Source organism: Pinus tabuliformis, chromosome 5_2 (genome assembly GCF_031772625.1).
Source record: "Pinus tabuliformis cultivar Carrire ecotype Pingquan chromosome 5_2, CPIR1, whole genome shotgun sequence".
In the NCBI taxonomy this organism is placed as follows: domain Eukaryota; kingdom Viridiplantae; phylum Streptophyta; class Pinopsida; order Pinales; family Pinaceae; genus Pinus; species Pinus tabuliformis.
This window is the reverse complement of record NC_142306.1, coordinates 220,496,335-220,523,733: the sequence shown is the minus strand read 5'-3', so window position 1 is coordinate 220,523,733 and position 27,399 is coordinate 220,496,335.

Genomic DNA, 27,399 nt, shown 5'->3' with positions numbered 1-27,399 from the left:
TCTTCTTCAATACCTGGAATTGAATTGATGTATGATCCTCTTTCTTTGGAGTTTGAATTTTTCTCCTGCATTCCCTTACTTTATGTCCAAACTTGTTACATGCATAACACCTTACATGTTTCATGTTCCTTCTGTTACAATCAATTGCTTTGTGACCAAACATATTTTAAGCAAAACAATATCCCTTAAAGTACCTGGAACGTGATGATCTTTCTGTGAGATGGTCTTGACTAATTTTGCTTTTGCATCTAGCTGCAATATGTCCAAAATTATGACATACATAACATTCAACATTATTCATTTGGGGAAATAACCGACTGTCATTTTCATAGTTAGGAGGAAAAGGTCTTCTTTGACGAATTTCTTTCCTTGGTTGTTGCTAGGGTTGACCACTTATCTCCTTGTTGATCATTTCAGATTTTGGATTAGAATTCCTTTCCTCGCCCTGTAAGATAGATTCACCTTCAACAGTTTCATAAAAACCAATACCAGTTTTGATAGCAGGGGATCTTTGACTACTAAGAATATCATCCAAAATCTTAGTACTGTCTTGAAATCGTAACAGTTTATCCTTTTCTTCTAATTTACCTTTTAAGATATTTAACTCAACCTGATGTTGTTTTTCCTTTTCCAGATATGGCATCCTTGTGTTTTCTTCAGCTTTTCTTCCTTCTTCCACTTATTGCCTTAATTCAAGCACTTCATGTTCTTGTTCTTCAAGAGTTTCTTTATTCTGCTTCTTTGATTCTTTAAGTTCTTCTTTTAGAGAGAGGATCTTAGATACAAGTCTCTAAATTGTTATGCTCTGATATTTTACTACATCCTGCAGCTGCTCCCTTACTCTGGTTACTGTCTCCAGCTATTCTTTTAATCTGGTAACTTCTTTTGTTTCTACGTCCTTATTTCCATATGCCATGAGAAGTCTAATGTCTTCATCACTATTGGATGAGTCATCACTTTTATCATGAGTATAATAACTTCTATTACCTTCTTTCGACATATTTCCTTTGTTATGAGGGCATCTAGCAGTGTAGTGACCAACTCTACCACAAGAAAAGCATTTGAAAGGTAGCTTACCTTTGAACCTTCCAGATCCCCGTTCAAGATTCTTGACAAAATTTACCTCATATTCTTCTTCTGAAATGTATCTAGATTCACTGAGTTTTTCTTTTCCATTTGCTGATACATTAAATGCAGCTTCTCTCATATCTGATGGTCCTCCTTTCCTCATCTCAAAAGCAATTAAGATTCTGTGAAATTACGTCATAGTGATTTTCTGCAGATCCTCCTTTTCTTCTATGGCAGAGACTTTGGATTCAAATTTAGCAGACAAGGATCTCAAAACTTTCTCAACTAAGACAACTTCCTTAATTTCTTCACCCAGATTCCTCATACAATTGACAATCTCATCTATATGTAGGAAGTAATTAGCTATGCTCTCATTACTATGCATCTTAAGATTTTCATACCGTATTCTGAGAGTTTGAAGCTTAGCACGTTTTACCTGATCATCTCCTTCGTAGCTTAGAATGATTTTGTCCCATATTTCTTTGGCTGATTTGAACTGCATGACCTTGACAAATTTTGATTGTGTCAAACTTCCCAATAAGATAGTAATAGCTTTTGCATTGAGTTCATATTGCTTTCTAACTGCTATATCTATAGGAATCGTTGATGGATATGTATATCCTGCTTCCATGATTCCACAAACATCCATTCCAAGCAATTGTAGATATGTTGTGGTTCTTATCTTTGAGTAGAGAAAATTGCTCCCATCGAAGATTGGTGGTCTGATGGATCCCTATCTTTCGTGATTACTCATCCTAATAGATCTTCCTTCAAGCGATCAAGCTTCTTCTGAAGAACCTGCTCTGATACCAATTGTTGGAAATAATACTGAGAGTGGGGGGTGAATTAGTATTAGCAAAACAATAATCTTTTCATTTCCATTATCAGATTCATATACGCTACTTCAGTTAAGGATACCCGCGTGTATATGCAACTGTGTTTAATGCAACTAGCATATATCCAGTAAACTTATGATTCAGTTAGTTTATCTTCAATGAGTGTATCAGAACATTATTAACCATATGAATAGTAAACAGGTGCAGTAAAACAGAATAGATCATCACACATAAGAATCACACATGAACACCATGATATAAAGTGGAAACCCAATGTGGGTGAAAACCACCTGCTGCAATTCGTCTCTATCTTGTTTTAATAAGAAACTTCTTTTTACAATATTTTTGTACTGGTGTAGTCTTATACCAGTACGGAGGCTTATACCTACAGAAGGCTACAACCTTCTCTCGTTCTGTAGCTTCTCCTGGAAGGGAGATACAACCCCCGTAGCTCTTGTACTAGCAGATGTACTAGTACATATGTGCCGGCCTACAGAAGGCTACAACCTTCTCTTTTCTTCCAGGGACCCTGTTTCATAAATTTTCAGACTGGATCCATAAATACAAAACAATCACCAATGCAATACAATCATTAACTCTGAATCACCCAACAATTGAATCACTGAAACTGTGTCATAAAAAAACTGTCACCAAAACACAAACAAGAGCCCAAAACTCTACAACAATCACTAGAACCAACAACAACCTGAAATATCAAATCTCATAATGTATACGCTACTTGACTGTGTCAAACCAGCGTGTATACACCCTTTCACCAGAGAGAACCCGCGTACATATTTGAAAATAATTACTATACCCTTGCTGCAATTTTTCAACTTCAGATATACCCAGAACATAAGATATAAAGGATAAGACATGTGTCAGTATTTAGATCTATTCATGATCATACCATATAATGATAATGCATTTTAATCTTCATGATCCTGTTCCATCAACCTTTATCAACCACATAGGTGCCTCCTTGGTTCAAATCAAGCAAAGCATCACAAACCCATAACCAGCATACTAGATCTCACAATTCATCAGATATTCATCACTTGCACACTTGCCCCTCTTGGCCTAATGATCTTCTCCTTATATAGGTTTAGGCTTCTCTCAATACCATGGTCCAAAACCATGTAGAACCAATACCTTGCACCCAATACCTGGGGTCAACACTTCGGACCAAAACTTAGATTCCCAACATGTATATGTCTTTCCTTCTGTAAACATGCATGTGTACGTATACGCGACTTGGTATATGGTTCACCTGTGTGTATACACTTCTTTGTCACATTACACCTGTGTATACCTCTCTGATCATTAATTCTTTGCTATTTACTAGCTGTACTATGATCTGTCATCTGAGTGAGTTGCCATCAAGGACAACACCTGTATCATATCTGTATCATAATGCCAACAATCTCCCCCTTTGGACTTGATGGCAACCACCACACCAAGTCACTCTCCCCCTTTGACATCAAGGGCAAAGGGCAGACCAAGATGTTCTCTCCCTTGGTATACCTTCTGCTGTCCATACTCCCCCTGAGTACTTGCTGAAATCTCTGATTGAGCTCCCCCTTTGTACATGCCAAGATGTACCAATCCGTCCATGCTCCCCCTGAGCACATGCAAGGTCTGCAAAAGCATACCATGACTCTATACATACACCAATCAAGTGAGAATACACCATTTTTTATTCATCCACCCAACCAAGTGGGCATATACCAAATGTTTATACATGACTCAAAAACAAGAAACATTACATCATCCATCCCATGCATAGTGGGGTAACAAAATACATCATATGACTCACAAAGACCAAGGACCTAAACAAGACCATGATAGTTATCAGCAACTATCATACACCGTATGATCTACACCATAAGCATCTGTCACTAGCATCCAAACCTGTAACCTGCAATCCATTCTCTTGGTCAATCAACAATCAGTAGCAAGATGTGTCAATAAGCATCATCACCAAAGACTTCTAACCATAATGCCAACAATGCATTATTCGAAGCATATGCTCCCCCTGAGCCTGTGCCAACCATCCTATACCATGACTGAGCCATTTCCTAAGTCTGTTCTACTACCTTTTCTTCAGAGCTCTATATACGCAACTCTGCAGCCTATAACTCGCATATATACGCGACTTATATTCATAATATCTACATATGCAAATTGGAATACTGAAGGTCTACACTTTCAGTTTCCCCCTATGTCTGCTATGTCAGCTAACTAAGTTATGCCACATCTTTCTGTCTCTAATTCTGTCTTCTTCAATACCTAAAATTGTGATGATGTATGATCCTCTTGCTTTGGAGTTCGAATTTTGCTCCTGCATTCCCTTAATTTATGTCCAAACTTTTTACATGCATAACACCTTACATGTTTCATGTTCCTTCTGTTGCAATCAATTGCTTTGTGACCAAACATATTTCAAGCAAAACAATATCCCTTAAAGTACCTGGAACGTGATGATACTTCTGTGAGATGGTCTTGAACCATTTTTCTTCTGCATCTAGTTGCAATATGTCCAAAATTATGAAATACATGACATTCAACATTATTCATTTGAGAAAATAACCGACTATCATTTTCATAGTTAGGAGGAAAAGGTCTTCTTTGAAGAATTTCTTTCCTTGGTTGTTGTTGGGGTTGACCACTTATCTCCTTGTTGATAATTTCAGATTTTGCATTAGAATTCCTTTCCTCACCCTATGAGAAAGATTCACCTTCGACAGTTTCATAAAAACAAAGACCAGTTTTGATAGTAGGGGATCTTTAACTACTAAGAATTTCATCCAAAATTTTATTACTGTCTTGAAATCGTAACACTTTATCCTTCTCTTCTAATTTACCTTTTAAGATATTTACCTCAACCTGATGTTGTTTTTCCTTTTCCAGATATTGCATCCTTATGTTTTCTTCAGCTTTTCTTTCTTCTTCCACTTGTTGCCTTAGCACTTCATGTTCTTGTTCTTCAAGAGTTTCTTTATTCTGCTTCTTTAATTCTTTAAGATCTTCTTTTAGAGAGAGGATCTTAGATTCAAGTCTCTGAATTGTTATGCTCTGATCTTTTACTACATCCTGCAGTTGCTCCCTTACTCTGGTTATTGTCTCCAGCTATTCTTTTAATCTGGTAAGTTCTTCTGTTTCTATGTCCTTATTTTCATATGCCATGAGAAGTATAATGTCTTCATCACTATTGGATGAGTCATTACTTTTATCATGAGTATAATAACTTCTATTACCTTCTTTAGACATCTTTCCTTTGTTATGAGGCATCTAGCAGTATAGTGACCAACTCTACCACAAGAAAAGCGTTTGAAAGGTAGCTTACCTTTGAACCTTCCAGATCCCCGTTCAAGATTCTTGACAAAATTTACCTCATATTCTTCTTCTAAAATGTATCCAGATTCACTAAGTTTTTCTTTTCCATTTGCTGATACATTAAATGTGGCTTCTCTCATATCTAATGGTCCTCCTTTCCTCATCTCAAAAGCAGTTAAGATTCCGTGAAGCTGCGTCATAGTGATTTTCTGCAGATCCTCCTTTTCTTCTATGGCAGACACTTTGGATTCAAATTTAGTAGACAAGGATCTCAAAAATTTCTCAACTAAGACAACTTCCTTAATTTCTTCACCCAGATTCCTCATACAATTGACAATCTCATCTATACGTAGGAAGTAATTAGCTATGCTTTCATTACTATGCATCTTAAGAGTTTCATACCGTATTCTGAGAGTTTGAAGCTTAGCACGTTTTACCTGATCATCTCCTTCGTAGCTTAGAATGATTTTGTCCAATATTTCTTTGGATGATTTGAACTCCATGACCTTGAAAAATTCTGATTGTGTCAAACTTCCCAATAAGATAGTAACAACTTTGGCATTGAGTTCATATTGCTTTCTATCTGCAGTATCTTTAGGAATTGCTGATGGATATGTATATCCTCCTTCTACGATTCCCCAAAGATCCGTTCCTAGCGAATGTAGATATGTTGTGGTTCTTATCTTCTAGTAGACAAAATTTCCCCCATCGAAGATTGGTGGTCTGATGGATCCCACTCTTTCATGATTACTCATCTTGATGGATCTTCCTTCAAGCGATCAAGCTTCTTCTGAAGGACTTGCTCCAATACCAATTGTTGGAAATAATACTGAGAGGGGGGTGGGGGGGTGGGGTGAATCAGTATTAACAAAACAATAATCTTTTCATTTCCATTATCAGATTCATATAAGCTACTTCAGTTAAGGATACCCGCGTGTATACGCAACTGTGTTTAATGTAACTAGCATATATCTAGTAAACTTATGATGCAATTAGTTGATCTTTAATGAGTGCATCAGAACATTATTAACCATATGAATAGTAAATAGGTGCAGTAAAATAGAATAGATCATCACACATAAGAAGCACACATGAACACCATGATATAAGGTGGAAACCCAATGTCGGTGAAAACCACCTGCTGCAATTCGTCTCTATCTTATTTTAATAAGAAACTTCTTTTTACAATATTTCTGTACTAGTTCAGTCTTATACCAGTATGCAGGCTTCTACCTGCAGAAGGCTACAACCTTCTCTCATTCTCCAGCTTCTCCTAGAAGGGAGCTACAACCCCCTTAGCTCCTGTGCTAGCTGATGTACTATTACGTAGGTGCTGGCCTACTGAAGGCTACGACCTTCTCTTTCCTTCCAGGGACCACATTTCATAAATTTTCATACTGGATCCATAAATACAAAACAATCACCACTGCAATACAATCATTAACTCTGAATCACCCAACAATTGAATCACTAAAACCCTGTCATCAAAACACAGTAACCAAAACATAGACCAGAGCCTAGAACTCTGCAACAATCACTAGAACCAACAGCAACCTGCAATATCAAATCTCATAATTTATACGCTACTTGATTGTGTCAAACCAGTGTGTATGCGCCCTTTCACCAGAGAGAACCTGCGTACAGATCTAAAAATAATTACTTATACCTTCGCTGCAATTTTTCAACTTTAGATATACCCAAAACATAAGATATAAAGGATAAGACGTGCACCAGTGTTCAGATCTATTCATGATTATACCATATAATGATAATGCTTTTTAATCTTCATGATCCCGTTCATCAACCTTTATCAATAGCATAGGTGCCTCCTTGGTTCAGATCAAGTAAAGCATCACAAACCCATAACTAGCATACTAGATCTCACACTTCATATGATATTCATCACTTACACACTTTCCCCTCTTGGCATAATGATCTTCTCCTTATATAGGTTTAGGCTTCTCTCAATACCATGGTCCAAAACCACATAGAACCAATACCTTGGACCCAATACCTGGGGTCAACACTTCGGACCAAATACCATGGACCAATACCAAAATACCATGGACCAAATACCACAGACCAGAACTTAGATTACCAACATGTACGTGCCTTTCCTTCTGTAAACATGCATGTGTACATATACACAACTTGGTATATGGTTCACCCGTGTGTATACGCTTCTTTGTCACAACACACCTGCGTATACCTCTCTGATCATTAATTCTTTTCTATTTACTAGCTATACTATGATCTGTCATCTGAGTGAGTTGCCATCAAGGACAACACCTGTATCATATCTGTATCATAATGCCAAGAGGTGACACTTTAAGTGATGATATTTTATTGACCCTCACCAATGCTCTTTTTGGTTACTTCTGGTGACAGTAAAAAAATGTTCGTCATCATTGATCATTCCAATGAGTTTTTGATGATGCTATGTACTTGTTACTATATTTTTTGTCACAATATAATGATTTAAGACCATTGTTGTGGAGTCTTTTTCATTATGTGTCCAAGGTCATAGTGGTTATAATAGCCAATCAATTTGTTAAGAAGTAATTAGTGTGTATCATTTCAGTCAAATCATAAGAATATAGTCTTCCTATGAGTCAACACATCATTCATCTCTATTAGGTTTATTATCTAGCAAATTTCCTTTAAATAAAGTTCCACTAATGTGTGTAGGAACTATATTATTTAATACATAATCAAGCTTAGTCAATTCTATTAATGAGAGAGACCTAGAACTCCTCAACACTCATGGCACACCTTAACATTCTTGGGAACAATACACTAACATTCCTTGGCACCTCGCATGTCTTGGAACATCTTTGTACCTGGAACATCTTCATACCTAGAACATCTTGCCATGAGTAGGATGCCAAAGCACATGTTGGCATGCCATAGCATACCATAGCACTCCCCTATAATGTGTTGGCATTCCCTGTAGTCCTTAGCATGCCGTGGAACTCCTTGGCAGAATATTGCATTGACAAAAATTAGCACTTGGCACACATTGGCACTTGGCATGTATTGGAACATATTATTAGTGTGCCTAGCATGCCCCTTTTGAAAAAGATAAAGTCCCAACTTATTAACCCTCTTATGTGTTCATTTCCTTTAATTTTATCTTGTTTATTCCTTTTGTTGCCTTGAAACTCCTTGATGCATATTGGCATACTCTGGCACCCTACACATTCTAGCATGTCTTAGCACCTGTAATGCCTTGGCACTATTTGGCACATGTTAGCCCACCCCGGAACTACCTAGCACACTCTAGCACTTCTTGACATTCCCTGATATTCCCTGGCATGCCTTACCTGTTCTTAGCATACCTTGTCACTCCCTCCTTGGCTTGACAACTAGCACTGATTGACACTCCCAAACACAGCCTCCAATTCATTCACTTCCATGCATTTGACCTAGTGCTCCCTTGTGTTGTCCTAGTACTCCCTAACACTCCTCAACATGCAGTGCCACTCTCTAGCACACCTTAGCACTCATAAGTGAAGAATGAAACTTGTAACCAATGGTACCAGACTTAGAATAGAAAATAAATCGGCGAGGCAAAAGAGCTAAGAGTTTTAATCAGATTGGGGAAAAATAAAAAAAAAAATGGGAAAAATTCAGTGAATTCAATAAATAAAAATATACGCATATATTGAATTAAAAAAAAAAACATTTTTCATTGATATTCAGTAAAGCCATGTCCAAACAATTCATAATATCAATAGGTGTCCAAAATATCATGAATGAATAAGCATCTCATATATGTTATGAGTCCAAACATGATCCAAAGTACTGATTCTTGACTCCTAACTAGTGACTACATAGAACTAGAAGCAACTGCATACTAATTAGAAAAAATCAGTAACTAAGAGTCTAATACTCTTAAGAGTGAGATCTAGAAGCGATTCCTCCCACTCCTCTGCTTTCTTGACTCTCAATGTTCTTCAAGTCATGTAGGCTTAAAAGAGGAGCCTCCTCTAATTGGACCCAATCTGTTGCATTTGTAGTTTGCAAATCTATCTCTTCAAGGTCTATTGGTGAATGATCCAAACCTATCATTATAATGAGACATTGAAATGTGAATTTAAGTTTGACTTTGAACTTTAAAGTTTAAACTTTAAATTCCAAATCAGAATATGAAACCTTCAAATTCAAGCTCTCACCTAGTATTTTATTATTGTGAAGTTGTAGATTCTAATGGAAAAATACAAGGTCATTTAAGTGCTTTTTTGTCAATTGGTTGCGCTTCTTAGAATGTATTTTCTCAAACATGCTCTAGTTTCACTCACAACCTGAAGCACTGCATGCTTGGTTTAAGATTTGAATGGCAAATCTCTTCAAATCTGGCGTATCACTACAAAAGTTTTGCCACCAAAGACCTAGCAAGTGGAAAGGGTTCGTGAGTAGATGTACTAAATACTAAATAGAAAAAAATTAAAAGGACAACAAAATTTAATAAGACATTTAACATACAAAATAAAGTTTAAACAAATTTAATGAACTGTTAAAGCCTTCAAGCCTCAAAGGGTCCCTGGAAATACCTTGGGCCTTTCTCATGTAGCACTGGTATAGGAAAATAATTTAGCCGGTGCTCTATAATCCTATAGTTGGGAAAAGACACGACATTGAAATTCTGGATCAGGGAAGCACCTTTCCATTCATGTCGTTAGTCCTTTGTGAACCTCCCCATCCTCATTATATTTTCTCTTATCATAAAAATACTATGGGTTTAAGAAGTACCTAGCAGCATGTAAAGGGGAATGCAATTTCCTATCCCAATGTGCATCAATAATGTCCAAAGAGGCATATACTTTGCCTCCTCATCCCCATATCTTCTTTTGATGGCCTCCTTTGTGAGATCCATCACCTCATAAATGTAACCCATAGCGAGTTTGTCACCATCAACCATCCAGAAAGTTCAAGCGTTCAAATTTAAATTAATATGAAACATTGAAAATAAAAAGAAGCTTGAAATGAAATTTAAAACATGAAAAAGTTAAAAGACTTGGAAGTACCTGAGATCACTAACAAGGGACTCCATCACAGCAATAATCTCTTTGACATCTTTCCAGAAACCATCATTAAACACAAGTGCAACAACTTCAATGCCTTCAAGGGTCTTGGAATGTTTAGATGCCATCCACTCAGGTCCCAAGGACATCCTCTTCAGATTTTTCTTTTTCTCAACCACAAATTGCAAAGATATGAAGTTTGCTGCAAATCTAGTCACTCCAGGTCGAACAATTTTTCTACCTTCAGTGTATTTTCTCATGGTGTTTAGGACAATAATGTGGTTTTATAGGTATTTGGTTGTGGAGTTTTCCTTCTCCACAACCTCATGTATCCAATGAAACTTAACAATGTCCTGAAGCATTAAATCTATACAATGGGCAACATAATAGGTCCAAAAAATAGTGGGGTGCCTAATCTCAAAAAGTCTACCAGCAGCCATATAATTAGTTGCATTGTAGTGAAAATTTGTGCAACATGTTCTTCTCCCACTTCTTGAATGACTTCCTCCATCATTTCACAAATAAGTTGTGTAGTCTTAACCTTGTCTGAGGCATCCACTAATTTGAGAAACATTGTACCTACTAGACAAGATACAAGGAGATTTATTAAATTTATATTCCTCTGATCTATCCATCCATCACTCATGATCACGCACCCTGTTTCTACCCATGATGAACGAAACTCAGATAGCACAAGCATGGCATATTCAACACTTTCTAATAGAAAATTTGTCCTAATTCTCTCTAATGAAGGAACTTTGAACCCTGGACCTGCAACAACAACTGCATCAATCATAGCTTTCCAATAAGGACTTATGGCACAGTGGAAAGGTATTTCAGAATAGTACCAAAAGTTAGCAATGGCCTTCCTTGCCTGACTATGGATATTTTTTTTCCAACCAGTGGTATCCAAGGTAGGTTGGGAACCGGGTTTCGTGTAGGGACAAAAAAGGTGTTTTTGTTTCCACCTCTAATGTTGAATGTAGGAGGATTCATTTAGCCTTGAGTTTGACTTGGACTTGAAGGCATGTGTGGGAAACTTGGGAACTGCATTGAGGATTCATTTGGCCTTGAGTTTGACTTGGACTTGGGAACTACATTGAGGATTCAACAAAGGGAGATGAAAATGGGGTAGTGGAAGAAAAACTGTCAACCCAAGGAGTTCCTATTTCTTTTTTTTGCTTTTATTTCTTTGCATTATGCTGACTCAACATATCAATGGCCAAGGTTGCTTGGTGTTTGACATTTTTGTCAATGTTTTTGCAGAGACCTATATCATGGTCGGGTATTTGTGCAAGGTGGTACTTGAATCTATAAATGCCTCCACTACATTTCGCTTTGAAAAATTTACAAAGGAGCTTAGGGTCTCCAAGAATCTTGTCACAATAATCCCAAGCAAAGTCCTTCTCCCTCGACATTGTTATTGTTTTGGACTTGTGTTTAAATTGCGGCTTCTGTTTAGATTTGGAGTTGTGCCTTCTATTTAATTTGGCTCCTGTAAAATACAATAAAAATTAAAAATTAAAAATGCCATATATAACTTCGCAAAAAGAGGGTTGGTTTTAAAGGATATGAGGTTTTGTTAAGGATTAAAGAGGAGTCTGTCCAGCAACAGAAGCACATTTTGACCTAATATATCATTATGACCTTGAAACAAAATTAGGTATATATGAGGAAATGCTACCTAAAGGAAATATTATCAACATATATTTCATTGTAATCTTGAATTTGCAAGTTCATTTAGCATAAGACAACTGAACCAATACATCAATAACAAATTCTGGAAGAACAAAAATACCCAAAGTTGTGAATGCATGATTAAAGCCTTCGAAGCTGGAAAGACATCGACCAAGGAAGGAATGCTTGATGACTTGGTCGATGGTTGTTATGAAACCATTTCTTAGTGCATTTTTTAAATCTATTTAAGCCCCAATTATAGGGTTGAAAAGTCATAACCAAAGGAATACGCTGAACATTCGATTATTGAACAGTGAAACTTGAAACTTGCCATTTAAAACAACATTGAAACTTCAATATAGTAATATACCTATTATTTAAGCCAAGTGCCAGTGTACCTCGATTTTTGAATGGTGAACACATGCTGAGGGTGATGCGCAACTGCTGGAGGGTTGATATGGAGTATGGATAGAGCAAACATTGGCGACTACCTGATATGAAATCTGGACTTAGGCTCACCTTGGAAGTTCCCCGATATTGAGTCTGGACTATGTAATAGTGAGTAGTGATTGATTAATGAAGGTCTCGATGTATGAGTTTCGGGCCTGAGAAATGAGAAATAAATTTTGGAACGGCTGACGTTTAATTTTTAACAATGCAGTATACCTAAAATTGAAAAACTTGTGCTCGTCGAGTCAAGGCTGAAAATCGAATAAATTAGAATCAATCACAGGAATCTGCTTTAATCGGAAAGTCTCAAGTCAAACTTGCATTGAACATGAGTTAAAATTGGTCAACGTGAGTTTGACTTGCAAATATTTAGAATAGATCATTTGGAGAGCAAGCAGATTCGGACTCGTGATTAATCTTGATTAATCGGTGAGTCCCATTTCACTGCTTGTAACTGAAATCTAAACTAAAAATAGGAGTCTTACAATTGAAACTAATTGTGAATTTTCTAAACTGAAATTGACCCATCGGCATCGTTTCTATTTGCGAATGGGTGCATCAATGGAAGAGATTCATTTTAAATCAGTTTCATGGAGAAAATATTTTATGGAAGATGTTTCTTTTATGTCGAGGAAGACATAGTAATATTTTTTATTAAATTTGAATAAAAATTGTATCTACTTTGTATCTCCTATATCTCATTATTTTTATCTCCTGTAACTCATATAGAAAGTGGGGTAATAGTGGACATGTAGCATCAAGCTTCACTCTTTTAATCCAAAGTTCTGCATGCAAACCTTTGTGTCACTTGTGTCGCAAAGCTTTCGGTGTAGAGTGTGGAGTTAACACCTACCTCTGCATGAAAAAAGCTACACATAGCTTTTGACTTGGTTTTTTCACCTTCTGTCCATTCTTTGTTTTGAGTCTGGGACAACAAGCTCCACATACTTTTTTTCCTTACCTCTATGTGAGTGTAACTTTGGACATTTTCTTTGCTTCAACCAATATCAAAAGAATTTGTGAGCTTATTTCAAGGCATGAATACATGCTTCAATCATGGAAATTGGAAAAGTTTCTAAAGCAAAAAATAACCATGAAGTTATCCTTTTCCATTTCAAATATGTTATGATTCTACTGAGAGTTTTTTAGAGATAATTATTAACTGGCCCTCTACCTTTCCCTTTTCCTTAATATAAACTGCATCTCTTATTACATTTCTAATCAAGAGATTTACATCAAATACTGGATCAAAGGGCCAAGGACTTTTCATAAATGCTTCCTTGTCCAGTAGAAGAATAAATGGTCAACATGTCAGCTTGGCTCCAATTTCTTGCGAATTAATAATTGTTTTGAAAAATGACTACTCTTGTTTGAATCTAGAAGTATGTTTAAGATTTGAAAATGGATTTTCCTCCGAATTGATCTTGGAAAGGTCCTTACTAAAGGCTTCTCTATATCTCCTCCACTAGAATGAATGGCTCGTATGTTGAAAAGTATAGCAGAGATCCCTTCTAAAAAGCCTGATCATCCCATTGTCACCAAGAGCTCCTCGTTTTCCCCAAATTGGACCTAAAACAACATTGAGTACTTAATAATGATCCAACTTGAGAAATTTTGATTGACACTACAACTCAAGAGCTATTAAATTTAAACTATGCTAATGTGATTCGTCATTCTTTCATTGAATAAGTATATTGTTTTTGAATTTGTCATTTGTGCTTGTAGTATGTGGTACTGACCTTGTTTCACCTGAAAGGGTTTTTATTCTTGGACTATGACAATGCTAGTGAGATTTAGACCTTTTGTAGTATTTGTACCCCATGATCATTTTTGCAAGATCTATGTTCTATGTGGAAAGAAATAAGCATTTACTTATTACCTCCTAAACTAAAGCAATGTTTCTTTTATTAGGTGCCATGTAACGTCCTCTACAAATCGAGGATGAATGTGACATAATATCCTATCCATCCCCGTAGACTATAGTCCTCCATAAAGGGGGAAAACCCTAAAATACCCATTGTTGGGCAATTTTTGGGGAAACTGGGCTTAATAAACACAAATTTTGGGTTTGGAGTAAGGTTTACTCAATCACTTAAGAATATGAAACCCCTCCGAAAAATCTATAAATAAAGAAGGATTGAATTCATTTTGGATTACCAAGTGTGGATTAATTCATTTGTTCTTGAGCATTAGGTCTAATAGTTTTTGACCCCTTTTATCTCTTGTCAATTTCAGTGGTGAAATATTCCACCCTAGTTGACATTCCCTTATTATCTCGCTATTTGAGAACAAGGGTCTCTGGCTGGTCAGTGAATTCTGTTGGATATTTGTCTCTTTTCTTTTTCTGGGCACAAGATTTCTGTTAAAGGCGAATGAATTTCGAGTATAGTGCATGATATCTTAGTTATGTTTGGCATACACCTCTCTTGAAGGAAGCAACAAAGTTTCTGAGTCCTTAATATCTTGTTCTGCGCAAAACACTTACCTTAGGCAGTGGATTCGTTTCTCGCACCTGGAGTAGTGAAACTCTTTGCTTTATTTAGTTTTTTCATGCACAATTAAAAGGAGCAGTTCCCTAGTTATTAATTCTTAGCCTTAGCTAAGGAAGCATGTTTGCATATCTCATATCATATTCACTAGCGACAGACTTTAATTGTCTTGTCTATCCATGCAAGGAAGGTGCGTTAGGATTAGGGGTTAAGAAAGTTGAGACATTGTTGTACATGTTTCCAGATTCATTGTACCTTCCAGGATAAAGGAAAAGTGAATAGTAGTGTTTGAAATTTTTAGTTATTTCTTGTTTCAAAGAGTAATAAATAGTGATGTGATTTGAGTTTCAAAATGGTGTACTTGTTGTTACTTTCTTCAGTGGCATGTGCTTCCCCGTTCATAACAAGGGGTTTTTCTGTAGTATCTAGCCTCCAAAGCTTCTTCAATGCAAAATAAATATCAAATCATACCCTTGTACTCCAAATCATCTAAGGCATCAGCCTAGAGAAGTTCCAAAGTAGACCAATGAGCTTTGACAGACCAACTCCAACCCCATGTCACTATACAAGTGTTGACATCACTGCTACAAAAATTATTCTGAAGTGTTGCATCCTACACCAATTCCTAAGATGGATGCCCAAATGGGCTCTAGAATGAGGCTCAACCTTCATTACCACATTTAAGACTTTTCAAAGGGATTGATCCCTTTAAACCATACCAATTTTTACAATTTCACAATTTCGCCACATTCTTATCAATTTATATTTTGTATTGAAAAGTCAGTCATATTTTACATGTTTATTAAATTTAGGAACAATTATAGGTCAGCTCCAGCAAAATGTCAACAAATTTGTGGGTTAGGTTGGCATTTCTCCAAATACTATCACACATGTATATATAATTAGACATTTTCATTTTTAGATCTTGATTGGTTGAACAAAAAGGTTCGCTGCTTGTGTAATTCTGTCCCATACCTCCACATCAGCACTCATAGATAACAATATTCTTAATTCTTTATCTGTGTGCACAATAAGGTCCCTTTTGGTTGTTATTTTTGATGGAGCAACCTTTGACACTACGCCTTTTACCACAAAGCTTTTGTTGTTGGATAGAAATCTCCAAAGGAGTCTTACAACAAACATATAAATGGCTATTGTATATCATAATAATAAGCATTAACATATGAAGATGTGTAGATCCTAAACTATGTGCATTCAATCCATTACTTTTTCTTTCATGGAAGATTTCATTCTTCATAGTAGATGTGTTGTGGCACTTGAGTGTGTTTGCATAAAAAATTCTAAGGCCAAACTCGGATTCTCATGTGTCATGGAAATTCAACATATGCATTTTTCACCTAAGAACTACTTTTAACTCATCTTAGCAAGTTACAATATGAGGCTCATCACATCCAACCTTGTTCTAAAACAATTAAGCAACACAATTTGCATCTTGACATGCCATAACACCTGACATTTCTTAGAATGCCTTGGCACTATGTGGCATGCATTAACATCCCCTACATTCCCTGGCATGCTTTGACACTCCCTAGCACATTGTGGCACTTCCTTACATGCCTTGGTAGTTTAGCATACCTTGGCATTGCCTAGCATATAACCTTGTCACTCCCTCCTTAACACACCTAGAACTCATTGAAACTCCGTCTCACACACTCTTATTCGTTAATTTCCACACATTTTGAACTAGTGCTTCCTTATGTTTCATTAACACCCCCTAACACTCACTAGCTCACCCTAGCACCTGACAGATATTGGCCTACAGCCTTAGGACTCTAGCATTCCTTGGCACTACATAGTATACCTTGTCACTCTCTCCTTAGCACATCTAGACATCGCTGGCACTCTTGGTCACAAACTCTTATTCATTCATTTCCATGCACTTTTACCTAGTTCGCCCTTGTGTTTCCCTAGCACTTCTTATCATTCCTTGACACGTGTTGTTACACCCTAACACCTATGACATCTTGGCATGTCGCCCTAGCGTCTAGCATGCCTTAACAATGCCTAGCATACCTTGTCAATTTTTCCTTAGCACACCTATAACTCACTGAAACTTCTAATCACAAACTCTTATTTGTTCATTTCCATTCATTTTGAAATAGTTCTCCCTTGTGTTTCCATGGAACTCCTAGCTAAGACTTCCTTACATGTGTTGGCACATCTTGGCCACATGTCGCCCTAGAACTCTAGCATTCCTTAGCATTGCCAAGCATGCCTTGTAACTCCTCCTTAACACACTTGGAACTCACTAACATTCCATTCCACATACTCTTATTCCTTCATTTCCATGCATTATGACCTAGTGCTCCCTTGTGTTTCTCTACCACTCCCTGACACTCCTTCGGACAGATTGTCACACCATGGCACTTGTCACATATTAGTAGGATTTCCTAGCACTCTATTGTCTATTGGAACTGCTTATCATATGTTTTCAACCCTCCATAGCACACCTATAACTTGTTAACACTCCCTATCACACATGCACATTAATTTATTTACATGTAATTGAAATGAGTCCTCCCTTGTGTTTCCTTGGCAATCCCTAGCATGTCTTGGCGCCACATCCTAGAACCTAGCACACATTGGCATGCCTTAGCACTTGGCATGTCTTGACATGCCTAACATTCCTTGCAACTTTATAACATGTGTTAGCACTTCCTGAAATTCCTTTCTCACCTTGGCACTCCCTAGTTTTCATGCCCTCATAGATAACCTTACTTTTTTTGTGACTTGGGAACCCAAACAAGTCATTGAAAAAATAGTGTTGTGCCTAGAACAACGTCTCCCTTTGTGTCAAACTTCTTGTTCCATCCTCTTATCATAATCATAGGATTTCCTCCTACATGTCCTAATATGAAATTCTCCTAAGACACTTCGTCCATGGGACACCTAGAATTCACTGGCACTCCCTGGCATAATCTCTTATTCGTTCATTTCCATGCACTTTGACCTAGTTCTCCCTTATGAGTCCCTGACACTCCCAAACACTCCTTGACATGCATTGAAACTATCTAGCATATGTCAGCATGCCTTTTCATTCCCTGGCATGCCATGACACTCCTTAATTATCATTCCCTCATAACTACCCTTATTTTCTTTTAGACTTAGGAACCCAACCAACTCCTGCCTTGACTACTACAACTTTAGCAAGTTACATTTACTATAACTAGACTATGCCTTGTTCCCCTAATGGACTATAAATCATCTTAGGCTTCTCATGTCCAATATTAACTCATCCCACTTAACAAGTTACCAAGTCAAGGCTCACATCCAACAGTGCCCATAAAACAACTAAGCAACATAGTTTACATCTTCACATGCCATAACATCTGGCACATATAACAATCCATTGGCACTACATGGCACACATTATCATCCCCTGCATTCCTTGGCATGATTTTCCACTCCCTAATAGACCCTACCACTCCCTAACATGCCCTGACACTCTAGCATGCCTTAGCACTGCCTAGCATATACCCTTGTCACTCCCTCCTTAACACAATTGGAACTTGCTGACACTCCCTATCACGCACTCTTATCTATTCATTTCCATGCAATTTGAACTAGTTCTCCCTTGTGTTCTCATGGCACTCCCTGACACACATTGGCACACCCTAGGACTTGGCACATCTTGGCATGTCGCCCTAGCACTCTAGCATTCCTTGGAACTACCTAGCATACCTTGTCACTCCCTCCTTAGCACACCTAGAATTCGCTGACAATCCCACACACACTCTTATTCACTCATTTCAATGCATTTGAAACTAGTTCTCTCTTGTTTTTCCCTGACACTCCATAACGCTCCCTAGCATGCATTGGCATACCTTAGCACCTAGCACATCTTGTCATGTTTCCCTGGCCTCTATAATGTCTTAGCATTGCCTAGCATACCTTGTCACTCCCTCCTTAGCACACCCTGAAATCATTGACACTTCCTGTCACAAACTCTTAATCATTCATTTGCATGCATTATTTTCACCTAGTGCTCCCTTGTGTTTCCCTAACACTTCCTAGCACTATTTGGCACACCTTGGCACCTAGCACATATTGGCTGCATGTCGCTCTGGCACGCTAGAATGACTTAGCGCTTCTTAGCATACCATGTCACTCCCCTCTTACCACACCTAGAACTCATTGACACTCCCTGTCACACACTCTTATTCATTCATTTCCATGCATTTTGACCTAGTGCTCCCTTGTGTTTCCCTATCACTCAGTAACACTCACCACACATTGGCACACCTAATTGCAATGAGTTTCACTAACAGTCAATCCAAAAACCCTTCCAGAGTCTAGCTAGATACTTGTTCTTCACTAAGATATTAGGGTTACGTTTATTGTATAGCGTTTAGTGTAAAAATATTACTAGGTGTTTTTATCGCATAAAGTAATTATGATCTTCCCCATGTACACAAGGATAACTAAGAAATGTTTCCCATAATCGTGCTAGTGAAACTTCAACATGTACATCAGGGTGACCACAAAATATTTATCATATTTACACAATGCAAGGTGATAGGAAAATATTTACATTATATACGTGAATGTACTAAGATCAGGACCATTAGCATCATATCCACATATTTACCACAAGACGAGGGTCATTACAACCCCTTAAAAATAGCCATAAGGCCTTCCTCTTTTGCATCTCCTTGACCACAAGGGTTTAACTGAAAAATACATAGTTACTTTAAATATTTGTAGGTTGAGGCAACCGCTTCAAGCCCTTGAACTTAAAGATAATCAAATATTTCCAATTTGTTACAATAATAAGTCCATTATCCACACTCCTCATCTTAGAGTTGGGTAGAGAGGGAGAATACTTGATTGATGCCAACCTTGTAAATGAAAAACTTTGCCTACTCATTGGTTGGACACTCCACCACTAGTTGACACCACTAACACACACCAAAAGTCCAACATACCCATAATATGTGCCCTACACCCAAGGGCTTAGACTACACCTCCATAAAATGTACCTTCAACTTTAGATGTCCCAGAATAGTAATATCCTAAATTTGGCCTATTTGTCAGATTTTTGTAACTTTCTTCTTAACTAACATTTGTTTTGAACTATTTAATCCACTTACCATATACTCTCTCTTGTTTGCACCCACCTAGTCTACAAGAACACTTATGTTCTTAATACAACCAAGTTAGGAGGGCATGTTTCTTTCTTACGCTTAAATGTTTTCAATACAACCAAGTTAAGAGCACATGTTTCCTTTTCAAATTCCAAATGTATAACATGTCTATCTCCATAAACTAACAACAAAATCATTGTATAAAAAAGGTAAGCTTAAAATTAAATTAAAATGAGATTATTATTATTATGATAAATACATCAAATATGGAAAAATTGTTTTCAAACACAACCATAAAGAAAAAAGTGTTAGTTTATCAAATACAACTACAAAATTATTAAGCCAGCCTAGATCCATCTTAACCCAGATCTATCAAGCGGTGAGAGGGATCCAATCTCTTGATGTGCAAACCTCTTTTTTAGCACTTGATAGATCCAGGTTAAGATGGATCTAGGCTGGTTATATAATACTATATAATATCTATATTTGTATCTATGTGTCTCCTTCTTATTCCCGCTCGCTAGCTCACCCCCCAAACATACACACTCTCTCTCCATATCTATCTCTCTCTCCCTCCCTCTTCCTCTCTGCCTTTCTCTCTTCCCTCTATCTCTCCTCTCTCCATCACTCACTTGTCACTCCCTCTCTCTCTCTCTCTACCTTTCTCCCTCTATGTCTCTCTTCTTCCTTCCCTCTCTCTCCCCCTCTAACTTCATCTCTCTCTCCTCTCTCTTAGTCCTCTCTCTCCCTTTCTCTCTCACCTGCCTCTATCTCCCCCATCTCTCTCTCTCTCTCTCTCCCACCTCCATCTTTGTGCCTCCCTATTTCTCTCTTTCCCTTCTCTTCCTATCTTTATCCCTATCTATTCTCTCTCTCCCCTCCTCTCTTCTCTTTCTCTCTCTCATTCCGTTTATCCCTTGTCACTCCTTCTCTCTCTCCACCTCTATCTCCCTATGCCTTAGTTCTTTCCTCCCTCTCTCTCCACCTCTATCTCCCTATGCCTTAGTTCTTTCCTCCCTCTCTCTCCCCCACTCTCTTCTTCTTTCTCTCCCCTCTCTCTCTTCCTACCTCCTTATCTCTGTCTCCCCCCATCACTCTCACTCTCTCTCTCTCTCTCTCTCTCTCTCTCTCTCTCTCTCTCTCCACCCTCCATCTTTGTCACTATCTCCCTCCCCCTCTCTTCCTTTCACTTTGCTTGTTATCATCACTTGGATCCTTAGTTAAGATAGATCTATGTTGGTTCTTACTAATATTTGTATTATATAAATTTCACATCTTTAAACACAAAAGTATTCTCATTTTTAATTTTATTCACAGGGTAGGAGGGAAAACGGGGAAAACGAGGTTGAAGGGAGTTGTGAATTAAGGTTTTACCAGTACCAGATTGATATCAAACCCCACCTTTAGTCTTCTTCCACACAAGGAGGAGTACACACACCTCAGATCTCTGGTTCAAAATTCACTATTTTTTTCATCCTTGCTTTTAAGTTTACGAGTAGCATATTTTCACTTTTCACAGGGTGGGAGGGAAAATGAGATTGAAGAGAGTTGTGAATTAAGGTTTTACCAGTAGCAGACTAATATCGAACCCCACCATTGGATCTTCAATCCATTAATGGCACCCAGGTATGTTTCATTTCTAACCTCGCTGCATTTCCACCCCACTTTTAGTCTTCTTCCACACAAGGAGGACTGGTTCAAAATTCACTATTTTTTTCATCCTTTCTTTTAAGTTTAAGAGTAGCATATTTTCACTTTTCATGGGGCCGGATGGAAAATGAGATTGAAGAGTGTTGTGAATTAAGGTTTTACCAGTAGCAGACTGATATCAAACCCCATAATTGTATCTTCAATCCATTAATGGCACCCAGGTAGGTTTCATTTCTAACCTCGCTGCATTTCCACCCCACTTTTAGTCTTATTCCACACAGGGAGGAGTAGACACACCTCAGACCCCCCACCATTGGATCTTCAATCCATTAGTGGCACCCAGGTATATTTCGTTTCTAACCTCGCTGCATTTACACCCCACTTTTAGTCTTCTTCCACACAGGGAGGAGTACACACACCTCAGATCTCTGGTTCAAAATTCACTTTTTTTTTCATCCTTTCTTTTAAGTTTACGAGTAGCATATTTTCACTTTTCATAGGGCGGGAGGGAAAACGAGATTGAAGAGAGTTGTGAGTTAAGGTTTTACCTCTTCAATCCATTAATGGTGCCCAGGTATGTTTCATTTCTAACCTCGTTGCATTTCCACCCCACTTTTAGTCTTCTTCCACACAAGGAGGACTGGTTCAAAATTCACTATTTTTTTCATCCTTTCTTTTAAGTTTAAGAGTAGCATATTTTCACTTTTCACAGGGCAGGAGGGAAAATGAGGGAACATAGGTAAAATCATATGTATTTTTCCTTCTTTTATGGTTTGTCTCTATAGAGTTGATTTTATTGGGTGTACATTGTATGCATCTCAAAATTTCTCTTTAGGAAATCCTATTTTTATTATTTCCAAGAAAAACTCTTTGGGGAATCCCAATGGATGTTTCCCCACATTCATGGATGGCATCCCTGGTAAACCCATTGGCATTGACTAGTGCACCTCACCCAAGGGATTTCAAATAGGAAACCTGCTAGCACAGAACTAGCCAAATAACCAGTAACATTAATGACATTCAATTGGGCTAACCCCTTGGTTTCAATAAATCATAATCAACTACACCATTTTCCATATTAACATATTGATCCTATTTAACATTTTGTTAGAGTAACCATAACAATCCAATCCTGCTCCTATTTTTATTTTGGTTTTTAATTCCTTCTTTGGTGTGGTGACAACTTTATATGACCGTATAGAAATTTATTTTTGTCAGAGTATATGTTGAAAAGTAGATGCTCTCTTACATTCTACCTTGTTTGTTATGTATTGATGGAGTTCAGTTTCATTAGTTGTGACTAAAGAACTGTGTCAGACATGTATACAAGAATTCTTGTATCACTATTTTTAAACTGAACATTGTCCTTAAACAAGAAAAGTAGATCCTTAATGCCACATGTTTGTATAACAATGTAAACTTTGAAACGGGAACTGATACTATTACCCGTTTCATAGAGATAGCAAAAAAGTGACCTGATTTTGAAAAGGGGTGATGCAGAATTCACATGTTTTTTTAGAGCATAGTTTTTGGCACTTTAATTTTTTTTATGTACATTACATTTTAGAATGGTAGTGATTTTCATGCTAATTTAAAAAAGTGAGTATTTTGCATCACCCCCTTTTTTTAAAAGACCTGTTTTTTGGCTTTAAATTTTCTAATGTATAAAATGTAAATAATTATTTTGTAAATTTGATCGTTTTTGAAGTGGTCATTTTCTTCACATTTTCTTGTTTTTTATTTGAATTTTAACTTTTTTTTTAGTGAGGTTTTTATTGTTTTGCATTTTTAAATTAGGAGGTCGATATTTAGAATTTTCGATATTCTACATATTTATACATCCTTAATTATTTTTTCAATCCACATGAAATAATTGTTTCTAAAAAACAATATTTTTTAACAATGGACATAAAAATAACGATTTTTAACATAAATATAACTAAAAAACTACACGTTTTGATAATTTTTTGCTAGAATCGACATGTCAAAATCACAATTTTTATATGATAATTTTAACTAAAAATGGTTAAATAATAGCCTTTTTTATGAATTTCATGTCAAAAAAATAATAATAATCACTTTTTTTTTCAAAAAATAATGATTAACTTAAAAATTAATGTGAAAATCACATCTTAGAAATATTAAACGCATAACAACCTTAATTGAGTGTTTATTCTTCTCATAAAATGTTGTAGTCAAAACATTGCAAAGCTTGATTTCCGAGCATAACTTAAATTTAATCAACAATGTCACGCAATCCAAACTCTTCATCCTCTAGGGTTTTATCATTGTCTTCTTCCATAATATTTTCTACTTCCTTTTGCTCATTTTCCTCTTCTAATGGATCTTTGATGTCTACGAATCTCCCAATGTATGTCTTTCCAAACATTCCATGTAATGGTGGTTGGGGTTCGTTTGCCTTTTTTGCCACACGTGATTCACTAAAGTCCCCTTTCTTCAACCCAATTTCTTGCATTGCATCTGGAAAAAATTGAAGAGCATTAATTCTTTGCTAAATGAAATTGCATTGTATTGGATCCTTTTCAATTGCAGTGCAATTTCTTCCTTTTTGAAGGCAGCATTCTAGTGTTGTACCTAATTATCAAGCACAAAAGAAATAATGAAATAAATTAGTACAATGACATATAAATTAATAAATAACATATTGAAATTCAATTCCATATAATAAAACTTACCTGAGCCAGAAAATAAATCCAAAACCCAATCTCCTTCATTTGACTGCCGCAAAGACATTGCTAAATCGAGCTCCTAAATAACATTGGGTTACATTGTTTAAGTGATCAAACAGTTCGATCGAGCGCTTAAAAAGGGCTCAATTGAGCAATCATTTTTTCCACCCAAACATGCCATCTCTTGCCAAAAAGTGTAACCCAGCTCCATGCTTTCACCCTTATAGATTATGAATTTCTAACAATCTATATCCTAATTATTATTATTATCCAATTTTAAGGTCATAGCCAAGCCAGACACCAAATTGGTTTATCAAACCCCCTTGTTTGTGGGATAAGAAACCCACCTCCACGCAACGATTTGATTATTATCTACGAAGGCATACCTACTCTAACCCCTTCTGGTTTTTGAACCTATGACCTCTTAGGAGGAAACACATGCTCTTAACCATTAGGCACTTGACCTGAGATGCCTCATGTTTAACTCTAATGTTATAGGAGCATTTTCTCAAGAACTCTATCCAATAATTGGACCTCACACACTCTATTGACCTCTAATTTCAATTCTGTGGCATTTCAAAGTTTACCCTCCAAAACTCATTTAAGGCCATAAATCACACTTAATATTGGTTTACTATATTTGTGAAATTTCTAATTCTTTATAACTAATCATTTAGTTTGGGTTGTTGTTTCTAAAAGGGTATGGCCCAAAGCTTAATTATGTCCAATGCGACTTCATAATCTAATGATATGTAAGAAAGATCTCTTCCACTTGAATTAATAAGACAATAGAAACCTCACATACTCAAAACAAACCTATTGAAAACCAATTTGATTCAATAGACCTAATCAAAACGAATAAAATCATTTTTCACATAAATGGCTTATTGAGATCAATTTTTCATATTGTACAACTGTACATCGATTGGCGCGTTTTTCATTTGATTTCATGGTGTACATTTTGCTAACAATGTTGACAATTTCCAATCCATTTAATGTTGACAAAATACGATCTATTTAATGAAGTAAAAAATTACAATAAAATTTTTGCCTTTTTGGAAATGAAGTTCTAAAATGTCTTTAATCCAACTCTTTTACAGGGCATTGACAACAAACAAGCAGTGCACATCACAGGGCTCAACCAACATATTGTTGAGCATAGATGTTATTCTAGATTTGTTTTTCAACCTCTTCAATTTCTTGCAATGATAATATGAATGTGTTGTGCCTTATTTTCATAAAAAGTTCACATCACAGGGCTAATGTAATTTGTCTTTTTTTTTTTTATCTATTGTAACAACGTAAATATCTATCTCTCTTTTTGTGTCTTCATATAATTATGTGTATCTCTATGTAAGAAAGAAACTATATAGGTACAAATAGAAAGTAAATAGTACATCTATCTTAAGAAACTAAATAGTATATCTATTTTAAGAGGAACATGATTATTCACAAATGAATGTACTATCTATTTGCGATGAACTTGATGATATATCCTGGGTAAAAATAAGAAATTACAGTTATAAATACTACTACAACTACAGAGTATCAAGTTCTGAACGCACAGTTATAAATATTGTTACAATCATCGAATATCGAGAGCCAAAAGCCACCAAATTACAGTTATAAATGCTACTACAACTACAGAGTATCGAAAGTTCTGAACGCAAAGTTATAAATATTGTTACAATCATCGAATATCTGTATTTCTTTATCTTGTATTTCAAATGCCAAATCCAAAAATATGAATTAATTGATTTAGGTCAACAATATCAAATATTTTTGTTAATAAAACCTACACAACATTATAATTCATGATACAAATAATGGCGATAAATTTTATATACATTATATATAGGGAAAAATCTCCCAAAAAGGAACCAGCCATTTGGTTGAAGATTAACTTGGGTCCCTGCTTTTTTTATTCGCACTGCCTAGCTTTCCATTCAATTCCATATCCTACCTAGAGAATGTAGGATTATAGCTTAGTTGACGAATTGAAATGATGGTTAACAATATTATCGGCCTGTCTTTTCATTCAATTCCATTTCTTACCGAGCAAAGGAAGGAATGTAACCCAGTTGAATTGTCATACATGACAAAAAGTAAAAATGAATTGAACTGCCAACAAAATTGCATGACAAAAAGTAAAAGGACGATTTAAAAAAATGACTTCCTCAGATTTAACAAAAGACAAATCCGATGCAGCAAAACTGAATTAAAGCGATTCTGAGAATCGTCGGGTGGTGGGGCGATCAATTCCCAGCAGTGATTCCAGGTTATAAGCAACTTGAACTGCCAACAAAATTGCATGACAAAAAGTAAAAGGACGATTTAAAAAAATGACTTCCTCAGATTTAACAAAAGACAAATCCGATGCAGCAAAACTGAATTAAAGTGATTCTGAGAATCGCCGGGTGGTGGGGCAATTCTGAGAATCGCCCCGCCACCAGTGGTGGTGGTGGGGTGGTGGCGGGGCGATTCTCAGAATCGCCCCACCACCCGACGATTCTTCAATTCCCAGCAGTGATTCCAGGTTATAAGCAACTTGAGTCGAATGCTCGCAAGAGAACTAGATAAAACATGAACTCGCTCACTTGCAGATGCACTTTTAATGGCAATCTCACACTTGCTTGAAGATGGACTCACTCGCTTGCAGAAGAGAAACAACAGACGGTACACTATACAGGCCAGATAATAAAGAGAAGTAGTAATGTTTTGGAAAGCCTCATAATGCAAACATCTACAACGCCTCGAGAGGATCATAAAACCAATATCCCAACTTATTCATTTCATCATCTCATTCAATGCATGAGAATCGCCCCACCGCCACCACCGTGAAGGCCATGTTGGAAGAGCAGGGGAATATTGAGTTGCAGATGCTAGAGAAATAGGAGGTCGAACTGTTGCATACAGTGAAGAGCCTGACACAGGAACCAATGCTCCTAGTTAGCTAGGGAGGCTAGTCATGGAAAGAATATAACACAAGTCAACATTCTCCCACTTGATGTTTTCTTTCCACAGGGGGCCACAGAAGAGCTTAGCCATTTATCCAGCCCTGCAACACCCATTGT